General features: G+C 37.7%; 1 protein-coding gene across 1 annotated transcript in view; it reads right to left on the bottom strand.

Moving 5' to 3' along the window:
- The window catches only part of LOC131682066 (uncharacterized), a 311,928-nt gene that overhangs the window by 144,708 nt on the left and 144,269 nt on the right, over window positions 1–22,951 (bottom strand). The gene's annotated exons all lie outside the window — the stretch shown is intronic.

Here is a 22,951-nt window from a genome sequence, read left to right as displayed (position 1 = left end):
TAAACAACTGCACCCAAGGAAGGGGGGTGGGGAACTCTGGCAGGGAAATGTCAGTACCAGTAGTTCAGCATAATTTGATCGTACCGAGATTACGCGGAGGCACTCGGCTTAACTGAAGACCGTACCAGGCGTCAACGTATGGTTTTGCCCAGAGTTCATAAACTTTCTCCCGATTATGCGTCGTGCAGATATCGCCTCGCCATGATCTTAGGTTAATGATGCAATAACAGTGGCACGGTAGCCGCATACGTCATGCTTTCGAGGGTCGTGTTTGATTTGCCAGTCCAATGTTACCAGTCGACAGTTCACTGAGTAAAACACGTTGGCATTATGTGAGCTGCATATCTACTTCTATAACATGACTTTGCGATTTGCATTTCTATGGTCATCAAGAATATTAAGGCGCGCAGGGTACAGTTCATACAGAAGCGTTGTCTGCATGTTTATAACGGTGATTGAACACTGATGGTGATCTTTGTATGATCGTTAAGGGTGTCCATTTTTAGGAGGCAAAAAATGATACTGTTTTTGAGAATTTGTGGAAGGGTAGAAACATTTGAAGATCTCAAATATTTTTTTCCATTAGTCTACACATACACAGTAGGGTGGGGCAAAATGATCGTTTTTTTCAGCACAGCACTTTTTTGGTTCGTTTTGGGGTCACAAATAACTGTGCAAAATTTGGGGTCGATTGGTTTTGACCCGGCATAGCGCACTGCGTTTGAAATTTGCATGGAAATTAGTATGGAAAACCTACTTTTTTGCATTTTCAATACTACAGACTGCAATTATTCCTGCAGTATGCCAAAAAACCAATATGGTAAATCTAAAATATATGATGTTATGTTTGTGTGTTATATGAAATATCATTGGTACACCGGCAGTGTTGGCAAAAAAATGATTTTTGGCATTTATTTTGATCTATCAAACTTTGAACAGCTCTAACTTGTTTTAGAAACATTCTAACACCATATATCCTTCGGTAAAGTTGTTCAGCATATCCTGGACTACACTTCTATCTAATTGCTGGCATACTGCAGGAATAATTGCAGTCTGTAGAATTGAAAATGCAAAATGTAAGTTTTCCTATACTAATATCCATGCAAATTTCAAACGCAATGCGCTACGCCGGGTCAAAACCAATCGACCCTAAATTTTGCAGTTATTTGGGACCCCAAAAGAAACTAAAAAAGAGCTGTGCTCGGTTGATGTAGTTATGATTACGTTTTTCCATATAACAATGTCCCACCCTAATACACAGCCAATACATGTAGGGAAGCCCGGGGTTAGTTGGCGGTAGGGGTAAGTTGGCGGAATCCCATTTTCTCAGTTTCTATTAGACATATAGCGCTGCCCCTCGTTATGTACCTCAAGTTATGTGAAACCCATTGTCCAATGTGTTTTGGTTATAAAACATTCTGTTTTGTGGTAGTTGTGGGCGATATTGTGTTTTCGAGCATACCAAGTAATTTTCCTAAATTTTAAACACTTTGTGTTGTTTAGGGTGATTTTCAATCTATTTCGTAAATGAATATATTTTTCGACAGTGCGTGAAATGAGCTTTCAGTATCCGTATAGATATTACATCTATCCACAAGCAAAAGTTATTTTTTAAATTGTTTTACATTTCTTACAAAAGAAATGTATAGGATTCGCTCAAACTTTGAAAACTTTCCGAGGCCCGGAGGGCCGAGTTTCATATACCAATCGACTCAGCTCGACAAATTGAGACAATGTCTGTATGTGTGTGTGTATGTGTGTGTATGTATGTATGTACAAAATGTCATGTAATTATCTCAGCAATGGCTGAACCGATCTTAATGAAAGGCCTACCGTTGCCATTTGACACTATTATTTTTGATTTTCGATATGTTGTTTACTTTCTGAGATATAGGTCATTTTATCAAAACATGGCAGGTTTTTAATAAATAACTTTCAAACAAAGCAACGTTGTCCCACAACCTGCACATAATTAGTAACCTTGTAAAAATACCTTTCTATCAAGCTATATATTGTCAAAATCCGCGACGCGACGGAGATATTGAACATTTTGTATTTCTATTCCTTGCTTACCAATTTTCACTAATTAAAAAGGAGACTGTTCCATATAGAATATTGCTTTACTGGTGTTTTAGGGGCAAAACTAAACCGATTTTGAACATCAGAGTATGAAAACACATCTACGTGATTCAAGGAATTCGATTTTGAAAACATTTTGTGAATTACCTATTTAATAATTAAACTATTTCTCAAAAATCAATATGTAAGTTCACTTCAAAAACAAAATAATGCGTTCATAGTGATTTTTTTTCTAGAGTTCATGTATTTATCCCTTGGATTAGGCGTTGCGTTCAATCGTGAAGTAAATATTGGATGGTATATAACTATACAGATCATCAAGTAATTCACCTTGTAGTGAGATAAGACTTCTCATACAATTATACTCGTGGCATCACCGAAAGAAACTGTATTTTTGAATCCCAAAACTCTAGCAAAAATTAGCTCGTTGCAAAATTTAGATTATATTGGTTACGGCGCAAAAAATACTACTTACATTATTTATAATAAGGATGTAAGGAATCAATATATCGCATAATATACCTATGAAAATAAGGTCTGGCATGGCCTCACATGCCCTCCCCATCTCTATCTCACTCTCTCTCTCTTTCTCTCCCTCTCTCTCTCTCTCTCTCTCTCTCTCTCTCTCTCTCTCTCTCTTTCTCTCTCTCTCTTTCTTCATGTTGGTGGCAACTGTCACGACTCAGATCTATCTTGCTATTTCTCTATCCATTTCTAAGTTGTGTGATAAGATTCTCTGCTAATCTTTATTAATATTCAAGCTAATTTCATGTGTGCGATGCAATTGTGAAGGTTTGAGAAAACAAAACTATTTTTTGTCTGTTACCCTATTATTTTCTTTGCATTTTAGTGTACAAGAGACTCGCGGAAACAAGTTTAATAATACATCCTACATGTCAAATAAAATATTTGTAGTCCGAGCAAATTTGCAAAATATTTGCCTTATGGGAAAACTATAACTATTTTCTAGGTTAAATTGGCATTTCGAAACGTTGCACTATGGGTAGACAGGTGACTATCGAAAACTACATCAACTCAAATTTATTTCTGTTCTATTCAAAGCTTGTATAAACACTATAATAAAGGAAATTCATGGCTATCTCAGAAAAATATGTGGCTTAACTGGGAGGTGGGACATTCCACGTGCGATATTTCAACTCTTCGTATCTCTATTGAATTTTGAATAAAACATATACTCAAATATGTCATGTGAAAACTAAGAACACCTTTTTGTGATGATATTATTGAAAATGCACATACATTATATTGGTATGAACTTTCATGAAAAATAACGGATCAAAGCCCAAAAATATCCACGAATTAGATACGGGAAAATAAGTCTCCCAAAGTCCCCACTCTCAATGGGGGATGCAAGTACAAGGTGTCTTCTAACTTATCGTCGTCCATATCTGCTCTATATTGAGTACACTTCAATTGAAGTTTCAATGGAAGTCACAATTAGTAGTGAGGCATTGAACAATTCAGCACACGTTTCGTTCGAGTTTTCCATATTGTACAAGTAAATTAGCGAGGTTTACAATCAGAGTTTATGCATTGGACACATAGTTGATCTGACTACATTTTTGCCCTCCTGACAGTTTGAACCATTTTTTTATTTTCACAGGATTGGATTGTACAGGGCTTATTTATCCATATTTCCTGAACGAGAATTCCGAACGAAACAATATGCAAGCTATAAGGATGACTGGAAAGAGACTGCATTATAATCAACTGAATGCACGCCTTTTATGCTATCGACATAGCCTAGACACTTCACACAATTTATTTTAATTCAAATGAAAACTTTGAAATATCTACTTGTCTCTTTTACGAATCGCATTCTCCATCTTTTCCTCTCTGTTCAAAGGGTTTTCGTGAGATTTTGTCTACTTTCCGAATCTGTAATAAGTTTTGATGTAGGCGTTCATTTGATATAGTTATGACATATTTGTCGAATGAAGATTCGTCAAATCGTTGTAAACGTCACGAAAGAATGTGTCATGTGACCATGTCTCACTTTACTATATTCAGTTGCGCGTTAAATTACTGGACCAGCAAATTCTATGCTGCACAATATTTTTCGGGAATATACGACCAAAAAGTAAACTTTGATTTCCAAAGCAAATTGAACGTTCCAGGTTCCTGATAATTAATTAAGGTCTATCAATAATGTTGAAACACTAAATAATCTTAAAACGACGCCGTCAAGTAAAGAAGCGTGAAAACGAAAAGACTAAAACAAAAAAAGGATAGAAGCCCTAGAAATCCCATTGTATATTAATTAGCCTTTTCTCGATAAAATAAAATAAAATTAAATAAGATAAAATTTTCAAACTCATTTCATAACTTTCTGATGCAATGGCTCTCAAATTCGTACAATCTGGATTATCTATTTTCTTATTTTATTCAAAAATGTTTTTTAACTTTAACTTTAAATGATCATTGCATTTTAATTAATTGTTTCATTCAGCATCTTTTTATTAATTTTGTTCATCTGCGTTCATTTAATCTATTTTATTCGTTTCATCACTTGGATTCACTCTGATCAGTTTATTCATTTCGTGCATTTTAGTCATATCATTCATTTCACTTATTTTATTCACTGTTTTCATTCAATGCATTCTATTCATTTTTCCAGTTCATACATTTTGTTTAAAATGAAGAACATTTTATTAACCTGACTATTTTTTCAGTTTTATTCATTTCATCCAAATAATTCTTTTGACACAATTTATTTTTTTTAATAATTTGTAACCTTACAACATCGATAAATTCATCATTTCAATCAATGCATTTTCTTCTTTTTTATTCATTTTGTCAATTCACTTCATTTTGTTTATTTGGTTTGTTTGTTTCATTTATTCATTTAATTTATTTTTTATTCATTTTATTTTCTTTGTTCATTCCATTCATTTTATTCATTTGAACCCTTAAATTAAACTGATTCATTTAATTCATTTGATTCATTTGCTTCACTTGATTCATTTGATTAATTTGATTAATTTGATTAATTTGATTCATTTAATTCATTTGATTCATTTGATTCATTTGCTTCACTTGATTCATTTGATTAATTTGATCCATTTGATCCATTTGATTCATTTGGTTCATTTGATTCATTTGATTCATTTTGTTCATATCTTTAATTTTATTCATTTCAGGTTCTTTTTTTATAAAATATGCGGTTGGGGTAAGTTGGCGGTGCTGCTCGCGGGGTAAGTTGGCGGTACTATTTACAGTGCAAAAAAAGTCGTCAAAAATTTTTATTTCTGGAATTCATTCTAAAGTAAGAAAATCTTTTTCTTGTGTATCTCGCCAATGTAGGAGACATTTATTCCGGCCAATTGCATGAAGAATTTCGAAAATTTGCTATTGAATATGAAGTACGCGTCAAAGTCAATATTCCTGGGTATTGAGACTGAAATATAATAGCAAATGTCGGTTAATATATAGATTTATTGAGAACACATTCAGCACGTTCCAAAGGGACCCATGAAGTATTTGATTCTCCATTTGACTGATTATTTTATGGTGTATCTGTACATACCGCCAACTTACCCCGGGGTCGGGGTAAGTTGGCAGGTTTTCCGCATCACATATTTTTGTCTCTAAAAATGGAGACAATGCATCAAACATTTCAATAAAATTCAGAGATGTTGCCAACAGTCTGCCCTTCCATGCCATGTGTTCTATTTTGAAAAATCTAGCAACATCAAAGCGGTAAGAAATGAGAACTGAAAACACCGCCAACTAGCCCCGGTCTCCCCTACGGATCTTGGAAAATACCAAACGTTTCGAAACTACCCCAAAATGAAGAACTAATCATTCCGTCGATTTTGATTAGAAATAAATCTGTGTTGTACAATTGGTGGGAGTTTCACGGCTAAAAATAATTAGAACTTTTTTTGATCTTCTTAAATGCACAGGGACATACTGCTACTTTTTTCATTTCAACTAGTAACTCTTTTTTCTAGGAAATGTGTATTTTTGGAACTTTAATTATCTTTTCTTGTCTTCCATCTACCACAACTTTTTAAACCCCATTTAACGAAGTATATGCCGAAATCGGTATCGGCATATACTTCGTTAAATGGGGTAGACATGGAGCGGATAGGACCATGACCACCATACAGGGAGTCCCTATGTTCTGACAACAAAAAGCTTCTTGCAACAATTGTAGCCGAAATCAATTACAATCGATTGGTATATATATATAAAAGTGTAGGCCATCACTTTGAATTTGACCTTATTTGCCAACTACATCAAATTTCCGTACTTCTACGTATTTTGTCTATTTTTTTGAGAAAATATAAAAATGTGTTCTTTCAAAAATTATAGCCGCCATCAATTACAATCGATTGGTGTATAAAAAAGTATAAATCATCCCTTAGAATTCGACGTTATTTGCCCACTAAATGAAATTTCTGTACTTGTACGTATTTTTGGCTATTTTTTGAGAAAATATAAAAATTTGTTCTTTCAGAAATTGTAGCCAAAATCAATTACAATCGATTGGTGTATAAATTGCATAGGTGATAGCTTTGAATACTTGAAGCTATTTGTCAACTAAATGAAATTACTGTAGTTCTACGTACTTTTGTCTATTTTTTGAGAAAATATAAAAATTGTTCTTCCAGAAATTGTAACCAAAATCAATTATAATCGATTGGTATATAAAAAGATATGGGCCATCGCTTTGAATTCGACGTTATTTGCCAACTAAATGAAATTTCTGTACTTCTACGTACTTTTGGCTATTATTTGAGAAAATATAAAAATGTGTTTTTTCAGAAATTGTAGCCGCCATCAATTACAATCGACTGGTGTATTAAAATGTATAGGTCATCGCTTCAAATTTAAAGTTATATGATGAATATTTTAAAATTCTGAACTTCTTCGTATTTACTGAATCGTCCTAACATACTCTATTATTTAGTAAATTACATACAATAATGTGTTTCTCCACGTTTGTGCAAACATTTTGATATAATAATATCCATGTATAATATGTAGAACTATTGAGTAAACAGGTAATTTTCAAACCGTAAAACTAACAAGTCGCAAAGAATTTCAATCAACCGTATGCCACGTACATTGTAAAAATCCTATCTCCTAAAAACTCGAAAAAGTATAGTACTTTTTGAAAATTTACTATTTATTGCATATATTACAAGTCTAGAAGCTCTAAGGATTGCATTGGTGTAAGGAAAATTGAAATTGGTTGACAAACGGTCGTGATACGTTTGTTTGAACAGAGAAACTCATTTCGTCTGTACTGACTCCCAATTACTGTTTTTACAATTACTTCAGATACACAAATTTGTTTTCCATCATTCTTTGTTCACTGTTTTTATAAAAGATTCTATTCAATGGTGAAGAAAGAATTAAAATTGGTGAGCAAACAGCTAAGATATTGCAAGTCAAAGAAGCGTTCCCATTTTTTTTCTCACTGACTTTGTTATACTCTTTTACTGTAACTTACGGTAGACAACTCTATTCTTCTATTTTTTAATTTGACATATTCACAAAAGACATATCTTTCTATTGGTGAAGACAGATTTAAAATCGATTATGTAACGGCTGAGATATGACCGGTCAAAGTAAGCGTTCCCATTTTTTTACCCCCTTGGTATTCCGAGTGTTAAAAAATCTTGTCCGGCTGGTACTTTCTGAAGTCATCAGCTCACTGACGACCCATACGTTCGTCCACGGTGTTCTTCAAAACCCTCAGCGCAGTTCGGTGTGCCCTGATGACTCACCTGACTTCTGGGCAGGTTTTCCACTTGTCCTGGGGATGCAGGAAACTGCGCCCAAATTGAAGATACTGGTGCGTTTCTCCGAGCTGTATGACTCGTCCTGGTTTTTGAGTCGTCGGCGGTCCCTTCGTGGCGGGGCCATTCTGCCCGATCGTAGACGGGTTGTTACAAGTGGCATCTGGGCGTATGTAACCTGGATAGGAAAGTGGTTACTTTTGCAAGGGTCGGTAAGAACACTCCACCCTCAAGATTCTTCCAGCACTCGCGAGCAACTAATGACGTTGTTGGTGGACTTCGTCTGTTCGCAGATAAATATCTAACTACCGTCGTTGAGAATAACGATGTGGTTGTTTTCGACTACTACGACTACGACTTGTTGGCTCCGTGTCATTGAACCTAAGCTTTCCATGCTTTCTGTTCTGTGAGAGCGGCTCACAATATGCATTGACCTACGAGTTGGAGCCAGAGTTTCGGCATAGGCCCTTAAAGCTACGGTTCATCTCACGTTTCCGATTTTTAGCGTGGTTGTTCTACGTTCCAGTCTTCTTGGCATTGTGGTGTCAGATGTCCTCGCTAACGTTGCTGTTATCTTTACCGCATTAAAGTCTGAGGAGTTTCTGTGAAAAGTAACATAGGTGTCGCATTGCATAGCTTATGACCCATTCTTCATCTGCCATGCTAAATTGGACAACCTAATATAGACTCATTATACAACATAAACATCACTAAATCAAATCTACAACAATTTCATATCCTTTCTATATGAGAAAGGCAAAAATAAAGACTTTCCATCCACGTAGTAGGACTTTTCCATCCACGTAGCAGGTAAAAATTTTCAGAAATAGTTTTACCCTCCGGAAGTCGCAGTGTGTGTAGATACAAGTGATAGTAGAATTAATTAGTCTAACGAAAAAGCAATAATTTTCCCAAAGTTACACTGAAAGAACAATATTTTTCCTTTTCATTATTTCACCTAAACAACGTCTCACTATAAAAACATTCCCCTAAGATCTACATGAACACTGAATAGGTATTACACGCTAGTTTTAATTAGCCCAAAATTGGATTTCCAAGAAAATTGAGTAGAATGAAAAATGTTAATAAATAAGCCCAAACTTTAGACCGGCTGTCTATGTACATATGAGCTTCTTTGACAATATATAAAGTAACGAGCAAGAGCAACGAGTAGATTAGGATTAATCGTGAAAATATATTAAAAAGTCAAACCTATTTATTCGCAGTGCCAATGGAAGAATGAATCGCTAAATTGGCAGTGACCTTCATTGAATGGAGCGCAGTGAGAATAGATACCTTCTCTATTGTCACTCCCTGTTCCCATTGATAAATAATAGTGAGCATTGTTAACGAAGTTGACTTTGAAGTGTGTCAGCATGATACCACCGCTAGTGCTGTATGTATGTTGATTTAAATTCAATGGCACTAGTAAAAAACACAAATCATGCGTACCTACCACCTCAGGCAAGAAACAACGGCGTATGGATTGATTTAATCCCCAAGGTTTGGTTTTCGCTTATGCTGCAACTTGGTGTTCTTGCGAACCATTTCGTTTAGTTCTCCATACATTAGTAAGAATAGTATTAATAGTAGTAGTAGTAATAATCCGCTATATGTGGAGGGCTCAAAAGTCGATACAGACATGAAAACCGGATTTGGCACTTCGCTGTTTCAGAACTCCCCTTCGACCATCCCCGTACTGGGTCGTATGTTTCCTTCGAAGATCTGTTTACTAGAGTCAGAAAACCAGTTTCTGTGAAGGCATCACATCACGTGTATGTTCAACTTCTACCATTCGGTATCGAAGTTGGCCACAGCTGAGTTCCGTGGGCAAGGTACGAATTTGAAACCGAAACAGTCAGTCAGAACAATCAGTCGCTCAACGTGGAACTCAATTGCGTTTCGAAACCAAACACACCAGACGGTAGGTACGGTCTTTTTATGCATCCAGGCCAAATTGCATGGCAGCAAACGAGTCAGCGATGATATCACACTTAGTTTTTTATTACTTAACATACAGGCACGGTAAGACGGTACCTACTGCGAAAACCAGTTTGAGGCGTTCCACCCAGGAACCAATCTATTATGGAACAAGCGTAAAGCATTGGCATTCGCACGATTCGTCACTTATGGTCATCTAAAACGGCCTCCAATGCACCTATAGGTTGAGTTAAGCCACACTGAATAGTTGGTACGCTAGTGCCATAGAGTTCGTTGAATTTGGTGAAATTCGAAACAAGCCTGATCATGCTGCAGTAGCGGTATCTCCGCAGGGAATGAAGAATATGCCACCTCATATTTTTGCATATGCAAATTCATTCGGTGAAACCGGTGATGGTCAATCGCTTCAGCTGAATCACTATGTTGTGAATCATCTAGGTCCCGTGAAAATCTAAATGGACAATCTAATACACAGTTAGTTTATGAGCTTAAGTTTTTATTACTTTTTTAATTAAAAATGCTAAAATCTTGCGTGTGCACAAAACATTAATGTATTCTTTCATTAAGCTTGTAAATAAGTTGATTCAAGTTTTCCGAAAAAACTAAGATCCAAATGTTTGAAGAGTCAAAAATCCGTAACGAGGTCACACATAAATACTGGTCGAAAAACAACTGAAATTAACTTGTACTCATTAAAATTCATTGCACATCCTGCTTAATAATTCCGTACTGTTTAGCGGAGAATGGCAAGGTGATGAATTAATTGGTTATGATTACTTCACTGAGTGCAGTTTGGATGGCAGCAATGAATATTACTGCTTCCGATGAACAAAGTCAGATTCATGGTTGCCGCATAGTCGGTAATGGTCACATTTAAATTCTCGCTAGATTTTGCTCGGAATCAAATCGCGAGTATATTGTAAACTATATACAGCTCAATATAGCTTCAATCCCAAGATGCTTTCGCATAGTTCAGCTATTACGGGAATCTGAGCAGTAACATTAGAGTTTTCATCTCTCCGGGATTTTCCCGGAGACTTCGATCTAGGGCCTCCGAGTTTCATATACATTTCACTAAACCAAGTGGGATCATGGATAACATGGATTTTTTTTAGTACTGAATGTAATATTACTTTGCATTATACATATATTTAGTGATAGTGATAGCGATAGTGCTGCATCGATCAGACCGAGAAGGCTTATGGGCCTTTTTTATGTTTTGTGTTTTTCATACTTTGTACACCCAAAACGGTGAGCTCAGATTTTCTGTTTTTGGGCTCACAATCTCATTCCCAAAAGCAATTCTTTTTGAACATTGAGCTGTTCGCGCACAATTCGGGATGAGCGCAACGCTCACGCAAAAAAAAACGAGACACACACTCACACACAAGGAAACTTTGTTAGTATATAGTTTCGTATCTTTCTTCTACACCTTACATTCCCCCCACCCAACCACCACAAGCAATCTCATCACTATTGCTGCTGCATTGCATTTTGTTTTGTTTCATTCTTTTCTTCGCTGCTATAAATAGCTCGTGACCTGAAACTTCTAGTAAAAAAAATCTTATATCAGATTCAAGATTAGAACCGACAAACTTCTAATCGGTAAAAACACCTCTCTCTTTATTGCCCGTACCATGACGACACACTGGTGGAGTAGTATAATGGCGTATATAACGCTTCACACTTATGATGAGTGAGATAATATCGTTTGCATCCCGCCGCCGCGTCGGTATTTCAGCATCGCCATTGACGCATTTTGCTTTGTACTATTTCCCCGCTGTTATTAATATTTTGTTTGTATGTATGTGTTGGGAACTAAGGCTTACTAGAAAAAAAGATTAACGGGTAGCATCAAGACTGGAACCGACAAACATCCACTCGCTAAAACGCCTGCTTTACACCTTATGCCATAACGACACATAATGAGCAGTCGTTCGAATGGGCTATATAAACTTCGCATCATTGCAGCAGTGATCACAAATGAGACAGTATGGAGACGATGGTATGTGTTATTCAAGTTATCCCTGCACTACATGAGCCAACAGTGTGTAGCTATGGGGTACGATATTGTATTCCACAAGTATGAGGTTGGTTGAACACTAATGCATCGTTTGGGAGCTTTTCGCACACAGTTCGAGGGCGAAAAAAAAACAGAATCAATTCCGCTCTCAACGATTCGTTTTGGGTGTAGCAGTTCAAACTAACGAGCAACCATTAAAGAAATATAAAAGTAGAAACCTATTAGTGTTAGTGTAGTAATAATTGTAGTTTTTAGTACTAATGTGCAATTGTTATGTGCTAGTCGTGTGTCTATCGGTGTATGTGTTCATCTGAGACAGTTAGGCCAGGGAAAGGATGTAGAATTGGCATATATGATTGAATAGTAGGTATTTTATTGGCTCGGGTACAATTTTTTTCTTCCTATGGTTAGATGATCACCTTTTCCGGTATTCAATTTGACCATTCGAGCATGCGGAAAGATCGGATTGAATAAATTAAAGTACGCGACACACGTGAAAAATTTATTCCCGATCAGCATAGTATGGCAGCATTCTAATAGAATGCACATGTTGTTAATGGTAAATAAATTTCATTTGTTGGCATTTAAACAAGTTCAGCACGCTTGACTAGAGGATTGCTCAGGAACACAATTGTTGTTTCAATTTTTTGGAGCTAGCATCAATCCGGCGCTAGCTTAGTCCTGTCGGCTTCTAATGAGACGAAGTAGAAACGAAAATTCCATAACTAATTTTTTTATCTTTATTCGACGGGTTTTTTTTTATTTACTCTATCTCAAATTATATTCATATTAACGCTCATTAACACAATGAATTCTCTCATATACACTCACGATCTCTTTCATTCCAAAAGTACAAACGCTCGTGGCCTTTGCGATAACACAAACCTTGTCACAAACGCGAACATGCAATTGTAATTATCCATACATACTTACGCTCGCGATTTCGCCAACATTAAAACACCCCGGAAATAGAGGGAACGTTTTAACACTTTAATTAATTAACGCGGTCTCAAGGATCACCCACCTTTCGTGCGATCATGAATCGGGCACATCCGGAAGTCCCTACCATCGGTCCTAGTAGCCTATACTCATGCCTTCAGTTGGACCGGGAACTCAAGCGATATGGGGGAACTCCTTTCTAGTATCTAAACCGTACACTTAAAATTAAGCATCAGATTGACTACCCGCAGGAATGTCCCCAAGGTAATAAATTCTAATTTATCTGCGCCAAACTGTTGGAATACGACGATCTCCGATCAACTTGTAAGTAAACTCCAAGTCTGGAGAAGAAGTAGCCGAAAGAGAGGAACGTAAGTGGGTGTACCGCGCTACAAGAACCGCTCTCAACAAACCAACTAAACTAAACAAGAAAGCCTGCCTTGCAGACGTTTGCATCAAAGCCAACGTGAATCCTTGAGGAGACGCCTACAGAGTTGCCATGGCGAAGATAAAATGCCCAACTGAACCGCATGAAAGACGCCCGTAGAATATGAAGGTTGTTATCGAAGGCTTATTAGCGCAGCATGAACCAACGATACGGCCACTGGCACCGTACATTGGGGAAAATGATTATGAAAAAGAAACTCGAATAACCGACCAAAAGCTGATCGAGGTGACAAATGTCACGAAAGTGAAGAAGGCCGCAGGACAAGACGGTATTTCAATCATGGTACTGACAACAACGATACAGGAGAACCCAAATATGCTCAGGACTAAGCTGTAGAATTGCATCGTCGAAGGTAGCTTCCCCGATAACTGGAAGCGACAGAAGTTGGTAAAATTGCCGAAGCCGGTAAAACATCCTATAGATTTTCTAGGATGTATAGGTCAATATATCTGTTAGATTTTGGCGGAATTGTTAAAGAGAATATCTCTGAATAGGTTTACTAAATACACAGAGAGTGTGAACGGTCTGTCCAACATGCAGTTCGGTTTCCGAAAAGGCAGGTCTACAGTTGATGCCATCAGAACGGTGGTGGAAACTGCGTAGACAGTACGGAAAAAAGAACAGAAAAGGAGATGCCGCTATTCTGGGGTGGTCACCTTAGACGTGAAGAATGTTTTCAACACCCGGGAAGTAATCACCCATTCGCCGCATCGCATGAGGATTTCTGAGTACCTCTGCAGGATATTGAAAAGCTACATTCAGAACCAGTCTTGCACACAATATTCGCTCTGGTTCTGTGCTTATATTAAACCCACACTTAGTGTACAACTTATTCACGATGATTCGTACCAAAACACGTGCACATGTTCGCCTGCACAACCGAATCCCATGTACGTACACGGTGTGCGTATACATGGGTTCATGGCATCCGTTTTCTCTTTCTCGCTCTCATCATCACTAGCCTCTTTTTGCCTTACCCCAGTCGTTCTCGTGTACGCATCCGGTGTATGTACACGGATGTTTGAACTAGAGTTTGCACATCGTTAGCTTGGGTTCGATGTTCGAGGCGAACCTGTACATCGAGACGAAGCATGTTTCAAGTCGAACGCGTGCACGAAATTTTGTACACAGGTATAAACTTGCCGATGTTCATGGGAAGTTTGTTCAGAACCAAACACTGATCAACAAAACAGAAAAGGGAGAGAGAGAGAGAAGAATGATAATTACGTTGGGGTTTCCTTGGGGCTTTTTTCAACTTGGCGCCATTAAACGCCTTTTACGATGGAGTATTGTAGCTGTACCTTCCCAGAAAAGTTAAGATTGCCAATTTGTTGGATGGCGTGGTGCTCCAAGCAGTCAGGGAATAACTAGAAGAGGTGAAGGTGCTCACCGCGGATGAGATAGATGCCGTGGAAGATTGGATGCGGGAGAAAAATCTTGCAATCCTAAACAGAGGTCATGTTGATTAGCAACCGAAAGGTAGTGCAACAGGCAATCACGGTCGGAGATTAAATAATCGACTCGAATCTTGTGGTGAAGCTATTGCGCGTGATAATCGACGTCCGATTGAATTTTAATAGAAACGACGATTATGCATGTGACAAGACGACACGAGCGAACACAGCTTTGGTTAGAATCATACCGAATAATTCGGCGATAAGCAGTAACAAGAGGGCATTCCTGGCGAGCGTATCAATGCCAATTTTTCGGTACGGTTGTCTGGTTTTTAGGAATTAAAACGAGAAGAAACAAGTCGTGCACGCTCAGGCTGTTTGTTGACGTCAATTCCTCATGGTAGTGCTGGAAGTGTAATGGAAAATAAAAACATCGATTGATCTTGAATGTGTTTATGAGGAATCGCGGAGAAGTCAATTTACATCTGACGCAGTTTCTGTCCGGCCATGGCTGTTACAGGAATTACTTGGATAGATTCGGGTATGCAGAGTCCCCTTTCTATCCGGAGTGCACATACCTTGAAAAGAGACAGGAGCACGTGGTTTTTGATTGCCCGTGGTTCGGCTTAATGCAATGCGCATTGTCCCGCTGATCGGGCAACGGAATCTCCACGGAATTTATCGCGATGAAAATACGTGGAACGTCACTAACAAAACTATTGTTCAAATTATGTCGCCTTAGCAACGAAAATAGCGGGATGATCAAACGCGTGGATGAATGGAACAATAGGTAATCGCCCCGTGGAGTAGGTCAGATCCACCGCCAGGGACTAGCTCGAGTAGTTCGCGTCGATGCAACGGAAGCGGGGTATTAAGGCGCCCGTATGCCGGATGCCACGCTCCACCCAAAATCGCCGGACCGACCCCGGGAAGCCCTTAAGCAGGTTAGTTCCACCACCGAGAACTAGATCGATTAGGTAGCTTGAAGTGCCATCGGTGGGTCGTCACTGCTCCACCGAATCGGAATCGCCGGACCGACCTCGACACCCGAGTAGATCACGTCAAAACTGTGAGCTGAATGGCTTAACGAACATAAATATGAGGAGAAATTCCGCGGCCGAGAAACTCTCAGTAGTAGATATCGACGAACTAAGTCGAATGATATATGACGCTCGCTACTCCGGGTCTTGATTGAAAAGTCGAGTTCCAGAGTGATTGCGTAGCATTTCTTTATATGAGAAAGGCAAAAATGCATTTACGATTCCTACACGTTTCCCAATTCTGTACGAGTTGTTTAGTTCTCTGATGTGGTGACATACTCCGCAACCAATTGGAGAGAAATACATAGATTTCGAAGATGTGCAGTGGCAAATGATTATAACGTACAAAGTAAGCAAATCTGCAAGTCTTCAAGCACAAGTGATCAACCAAAGTCGCTACTTCAGGAATTAGGAATTAGTAGCGACTGGCTCAAATGGTACGTTCCTAATGTTTATCGGAAATCTGTGCCTTGCTGTGATTTGTCTTTTCATCAGTGGTAAGGTGGAAGTGGTAAGGTTAGGGATAAGGAAAATAATGACACAAAGAACATAGATAATACGGAAATATTCTTCACTCCCAAAGGAATAAAAGACACTTCTCTATGAGCGGATATATCAACAACCCCAGGGGATATTGAGATAACAGAACCACAACACCCCCGAAGAGATATTGCCATTCAGACGCCTTAAACTATAGCACTTTACTCATTAGGTTAGGAACAATAGCATATCCTTGAGTTTCAGATCTTTGTACATTGGTTCATCTATGTAAGGAGAACCAAAAATCCAGATACACAATTGCATTATGGGAAAATGTACTTTGGCATATAAAATATTTAAAATAATCCATAAAGAATTGTAAAACGAACGTGTGAATGATCCATAAAAAAGGGTGATTTGATCCATAGATTATGTAAAATTGAACCATAAAATGGTCGCAAAGGAGCACTAAAATAGTAATAAAAGAGCAATTAAAATCAACCAGTGACCCATAAAAATATTGGAAATGTTCCATAAAGTGATACATTTTGCGCCATAAATTAACTGACATTGATCCATAGAATATTAACAATGTATATTAAAACACGTCGATATGTTCCATAATATCGACAAAAATGTTCCACGGTATTACAAAATGGAGCAATAAAATGTCAGAAAAAGTTTCATAAATTTGATGAAAATGTTTGCTAAATAATTTTTCTTGGTCCATAGAAGATGTAAAAATGAACATTAGAAATGCTATGTATTGATTCATATATCGAACGTTAAATTATGGTTTATGGATATTTACAAAACGATCCATAAGAAAAGAAAAAAAGAAAAAAAAGGATCCATTAATATGTGCTTATGCACTAGAAAAAATAAATTAAATGAATTCATGCGAAATTTTATGGTAAACTGAAAAAATAAGTTGTGCTTAATAATTCTCATAACAGTGGCAGTGTTTTAACAAGGGAGCTTATACTGGGAGCTAGTGTGATACGGCTTGGCCGCATATCCAAGGCCAAGGATCCGAAGCGGCGCAAAGCCGCTGAGGATCCGTTGGACGAGGCATTGATTAACCCGTAGCTGGAATTGTAAGCAAACCTGTGGTCCTCTCGTTTGCCCGGTTTACTTAAACATAGGGGCTATAGCTAGTTAAAAGCCGACTGAGCGGCAGCGAAGTCGGACAGTGCACTAGAAAGCGATGTGGCGTAGCCACATTTGTCAGTGTTCGTGTATAAAGTGTCCGTTTTCGCTTCAGATAGTTATTCAGATAGTATTTGCGACTCATGCCAGCCTGTATCAGTGGTCTAATAACTCTCAGCGCTCTAATATCATAAATACCCTGATGTTTAAAGAGTTGCCACAATGATTTCAGGTTAGCTAAGGTCAGTTAGATGACTAGTGGGATACGGAAGCTGAAGTTTAACTATAATGTATGCATTGTTTGTTGTAGTTTGACATTACAACCAAATGTAATAAACTTTATTATTAGTTCGAATAGCAAAAATTTCGCATGAATTCATTAAATTTAATTTTTCTGGTGCATAAGCACATATTAATGGATCGTTTTACATTTTCTTTTCTTATGGATCGTTTTGTAAATATCCATGGACCATAATTTAACGTTCGATATATGAATCATTTCTAATGTTCATTTTTACATCTTCCATGCACCAAGAAAAATTATTTAGCAAACATTTTCATCAAATTTATGGAACTTTTTCTGACATTTTATTGCTCCATTTTGTAATACCGTGGAACCTTTTTGTCGATATTATGGAACATATCGACGTGTTTTAATGTACATTGTTAATATTCTATGGATCAATGTCAGTTAATTTATGGCGCAAAATGTATCATTTTATGGAACATTTCCAATATTTTTATGGGGCATTGATTGATTTTAATTGCTCTTTTATTACTATTTTAGTGCTCTTTTGCGACCATTTTATGGTTCAATTTTACATAATCTATGGATCCAATCACCGCTTTTTATGGATCATTTACACTGTTTTATGGATTTTCAGTTTTGTTTTATGGAACATGGACAACTTTTTTATGGATCGTTTTTCAATTTTTTATGGATCATTTTTGTTGTTTTAGCGGCGCAAACTTAGGGCTGCCATTGCATTATTGCCGGGCAGTTACATTTCAAATGATATGAAGTTCCGTAATCGGATTCACAAAGATCACGTGAATGATACCCAGCACGCTGAATAGTAGCCATGTGATAATTGAGTTTGTAATGTCAAGTGAGTTACTGAAATTGTGCTTGGAAAAATGCATCAAATTCATTGACATTGAAATTTTAAATTCTTGGATTTAAGTTCGACATTCAATTACTAATTTATTCTCGAATCTGCCGAACTAATAGATTCTTTTTATGCAAATTCTCTATTGAAGTACCGATTGTATGCCACACAAAATCGCAAAGATTTTTGCTTGGACTACGGTACAGTATCTACCAAGCGAATGAAATTGGTTTAATCTCATTTTACGACACATATACCAGCACCGGCCCGGCCCTCCAACAAAAAAGCTTCATCAGATCAAAACTACGTATTCTTCAAGTTATCGCTCCATTCAGCCAGACAGCTATTCTTCGCGAGGAGGAATTCTCACATTGGAAGTTCTAAAAGGAAAGCTACATGTGAGTGTAAGTGTATACGCGTCCCAAGTAATAATTTGGGCCACAGTCTTGTGTGGCTAGTTTCTCGATCTATTGGGTTACTGTTCCAGAGCGCAGTAACCTTTAGACGGTATGCACAAGAAAATGCTTCTTGTTTCAAAAACACATATAGTGGCTTTATGTTCAAGAGTGCCTCCAGAGTAGCAGTAGGTGTTGTCGAGAACGCATCAGTCATCGCCATCAAGACAATCCTCTGAAGATGGTTTTACTTTGATTTGATTGTGATAACTTCTCTCTGCTGTCACCAAACAAGACACCCGTATGCCAGTGTTAGTCTAACAACTGCTGTGTAGATTCACTGAACGTACTTGGGTTTGAGTTCCCAAAATTTGCCGAAAGCTCGTCTACATTGGCCGAAGGCCATGCAGGCTTTCTTGGATCTGAAATCGATATGAGCTGTTAAATTAAGTTTTGAGTTAAGAATTACCCAACGTACTTAACATGATCTGCGAAAACAATTTCAGATCAAAGAACTGCAACGGATGAGCTTCGATTGTAATCTTCCGTTGCGTGAAAAGCACTATTCAAGTTTTATGTGGATTAACTGATAGTCCAACATGAAGGCTTGTTGCATCATATCAAAAAGTGTGTTAATGCAAATACCGGTGATCATTATATGATAATCATTGGCGAAACCATATGTTGGAAACCCAAGCTCATTAAGTTTCCTCAACAAGCCATCGGCGACAACGTTCCATAGAAATGGTGACAGCACACCACCTTGAGGACATCCTCAGACGCTCAGTTTCCTTATCTCTACTTGCATCAAAGATAAGTACAGATGTCTGTTGATAAACATTGCGTGTATCTAGTTAGTGATATGTGAATGTACTTCATGACCTCGTGCTGCTTCCAAAAAGGATTCCCCCACTAATATGCATATTACATTGTGTGTAGCGGGCGTTAGCTCAAGCTAACATCCCAAATGTAGTGGTCGATTAAACGTCGATTGATTTGAGAAGGAAGGAGTTCATATTCTCTTTGAAGTAGAACTGTAACGATTCCATCTTTTCTCGGAGACTTGTACGGAGTAAAACTTTCATTCGCCTATTTGATCGATTCAGTTGTCACAATTTTGCGAGCAAATACCCAGGAATAAGAACTATCTGAAAAGAACTCAGGGGTAGTCGTCAGTGATGGCTTTGTACAAATATGACGCGCTGCCAAAACGTCCGCCAAAAATGATCGGCGAAGAATAAGGCGAGCTAAAGGAATATTTTTTTCAAAATAGCAAATTGGAATACATTTCTTGTGCTGCTTAAATAAAAAAATTTACTATATTTATTTAAAAATATTTGTAGCGGCCTTGCTGGCAAAAAAGTTGTACTATGAAATCTTCGAAAATATACACTAGACACAGTAATTGTCCATACGGGACATAGCTTATAAAACAGATGCCAACAAGACGCATACGTTTTTCGAATATTTGTTCAAAGTTGAGCTTTGTTTATCCTTTTGACGTTCGTGTACGAATCCAGTGTTGCCTATTTAATAAATTTCAATTGACTATGTACTGGAAGAAAACTTTGTTAAAATACTTATAAGAGGTGCCAAAAATTTTCCGTGCAAATTCTCCTCAAACTCAAAACACTGAAATCATGGTGTATAACCTCCCCTCGCCGCAAGAACACATTACAGTTTACTACTAATCGATAGGACAAACTTCCTAGTTGACTCAAGCGGATTTTTTTACAATTCCTCCATGATGATTGTATATAGTTAATTTTTGCTAGTAATTGTATGCTCCCGAATTTTCCGCTCGAAATAGTCACGTAAATACTCCACATAGTTCCACAAATACTCAATTGGGTTTTAAAGCAGCTTAGAAACAAAAAGTAGAGTACATTGGGGAAAAAATGAATCGTAAACGTTTTAAATCTACGAAAATCGTTTGATTGAAACACATAGTGTGTTTTAGTTTTAATGGATTTGCGTCAAGCCGGCGCTATTCTATTCCGACAATGTGTTAGTGTCGGTTTCTGATGAGGCGAAGCCGAAACGCAACATAGTATGAAATAAGGATTTGTGCCCTCCTGTATAAAGACTGGTTTTTACCAACAAATTTTCACCCTAGTGAGAAATTTTGATTTTACCAAATTTTCCTCCTTAGGGTGAAATATAGCATACTACGAAAATGTTCAACAGATAAGCGAGCAGGAGAAAAGCGCCTTTGAAAGCATGTCGAAAACTGAGTACAATTCCCCGCCCCGACAGACACTACGGTTAGCTTGGAATTCTGCTCAAATTATTCTGTTAAATGATGGATGGCACTGACAGTAGTAGATGCGATAGTGAAGTGCTTTTTTCCTGTGATTTATGACTTAACTTCTGGCTACAAGTGACGCGACCGGGCAGGCCAGCAACCATGCAACATGTTAAAAGCACCCAATCATAACTTATCCATCGTGTCATGCTTATGCATGAACAGCACCTAGGTTTAGGTATGAGGGTAAATGTATTGCATCCATCACTGATAGCCGAACGACTGATTAAAACTGGAGTTTCCAGTATATATGCTGTACGCGGTGTTGTCCATTTTCCACATCATGTTACAGGTATGGGCGATTTCGCTTATTGCCTTTCGCCTGCAGCAGCAAAACCCGGTGAACGAACGACCTTCACGTGATCTGAGGAACTTTTTATCAGCATATTATTAATGATCTGCTTTTTTTAGTTACATGATGGGTGGTTATTTCTGTTTTGACGTGCTGATGTACATACTATAATAAAACTGATAATAATTGACTGAGAGTATTTTCTATGTTCATGATATTGAATGTATCTTACTGTCAGTTAGGATTATTACAATTGTAATTTTAATTGCCCTACACGCTGAAAATCAACTGCGTAGTCCGTCAAAATAGAAGGTCAAAATTCCGCAATGGGATTGTATCATCAAAGGTTAGAATATGAAGAAAATTAATCTCTTTTGATATGAGAAGATCGATTTTGAGAAAGTTTTGATGATTATGACTCAACTCAAGAGACTCTTCATTATCTATAAATAACTTGAGCCAGAAGAGATTAAAGTTTGAAGCGATCATTCCCTACTCTTTAATTAAATGATACTGACAACCATAAATTTTCTTCTTCTGGGCGAACTGAAAAAAAACTCGTTTCGTTATTGACTTTTCGCGGTTGTCTTGGCTTCTAAGAGAGTAACATCTTCCTTTCTGCTGCGAATGCCAAATTTTTGTGCAAATTAAAACAGCATTCTTTCGGTTTAGGTCAATGTTCTCGAAATCGACAGCAATCTCCGACTCGAAAAAAAAACAAAAGCACACGCTGGAACCTGTCTTTCTTCCCGATGCGAATGGGATCCGCAAGAAGATGTAAAGCGCAAAAAGTAAGCAAAGATAAACTGGTCAAATTCACGTGCCACGAAAGCTGGGCGATGTTCAGATCGTACGTAACGGTGGAGAGCTGGTGACGTAAAACTGTGGGAGTCGTCCAACTGTCTATTAGCACTAATAGACGACCCAGCGCATGTGGTAGAATCTAGTCCATCGTGGGACGGTATTATCATAATGAATGGGAATTAATCCTAGAGAGGACATGTTTCCCGCACATACGGCAACAAAGTTGCTCGACCGAGTGCTTCAATTTTTCTAAAGGCGACAGTCACTATTCATTCGTGTTTATCAGGTTATTCTGTTCTACCAAACCAGTGTCCTGCTCAATATCTATGCGGGAACACTCATTAAGAGGAAGGGGGTTGGTTATGGAAATTATAAAGTGCGGCCCAGTTAGGAATTTGCTTCGAAAATGTTTCTTTTCCGGTACAGTTTTAATGAAGTTAATACGAATCTTCTACCAGAGGGAGAATAGATTTTGCACTTTGTAGATAATAATCATTGTATAGTTTGTGATCGGTAGCAGCGTTGGCAGATATTCAGAATACTCATCGTTGTTCTAGAGCTGATGTTCGCGTAGAACCATATGCGAGAAGAATGTGTTAGTATTCGTACACCCTAAATCCGACCAATAAGTTTCTATTACATTTCGATAAGATTATGTTACCATGCAATTGCACATTTGCATAATAAGCCCATCCTACAACAAACAACGAATATAAGCAAATGTTCTCAAATTCTAACAATGTTGTTCCAGTAAGACTTGGGACTAACAATAGTTAAGTTTA

The sequence above is a fragment of the Topomyia yanbarensis genome, chromosome 2 (genome assembly GCF_030247195.1).
Source record: "Topomyia yanbarensis strain Yona2022 chromosome 2, ASM3024719v1, whole genome shotgun sequence".
Lineage (NCBI taxonomy): Eukaryota > Metazoa > Arthropoda > Insecta > Diptera > Culicidae > Topomyia > Topomyia yanbarensis.
This window is presented reverse-complemented; position numbering and strand designations above follow the sequence as displayed.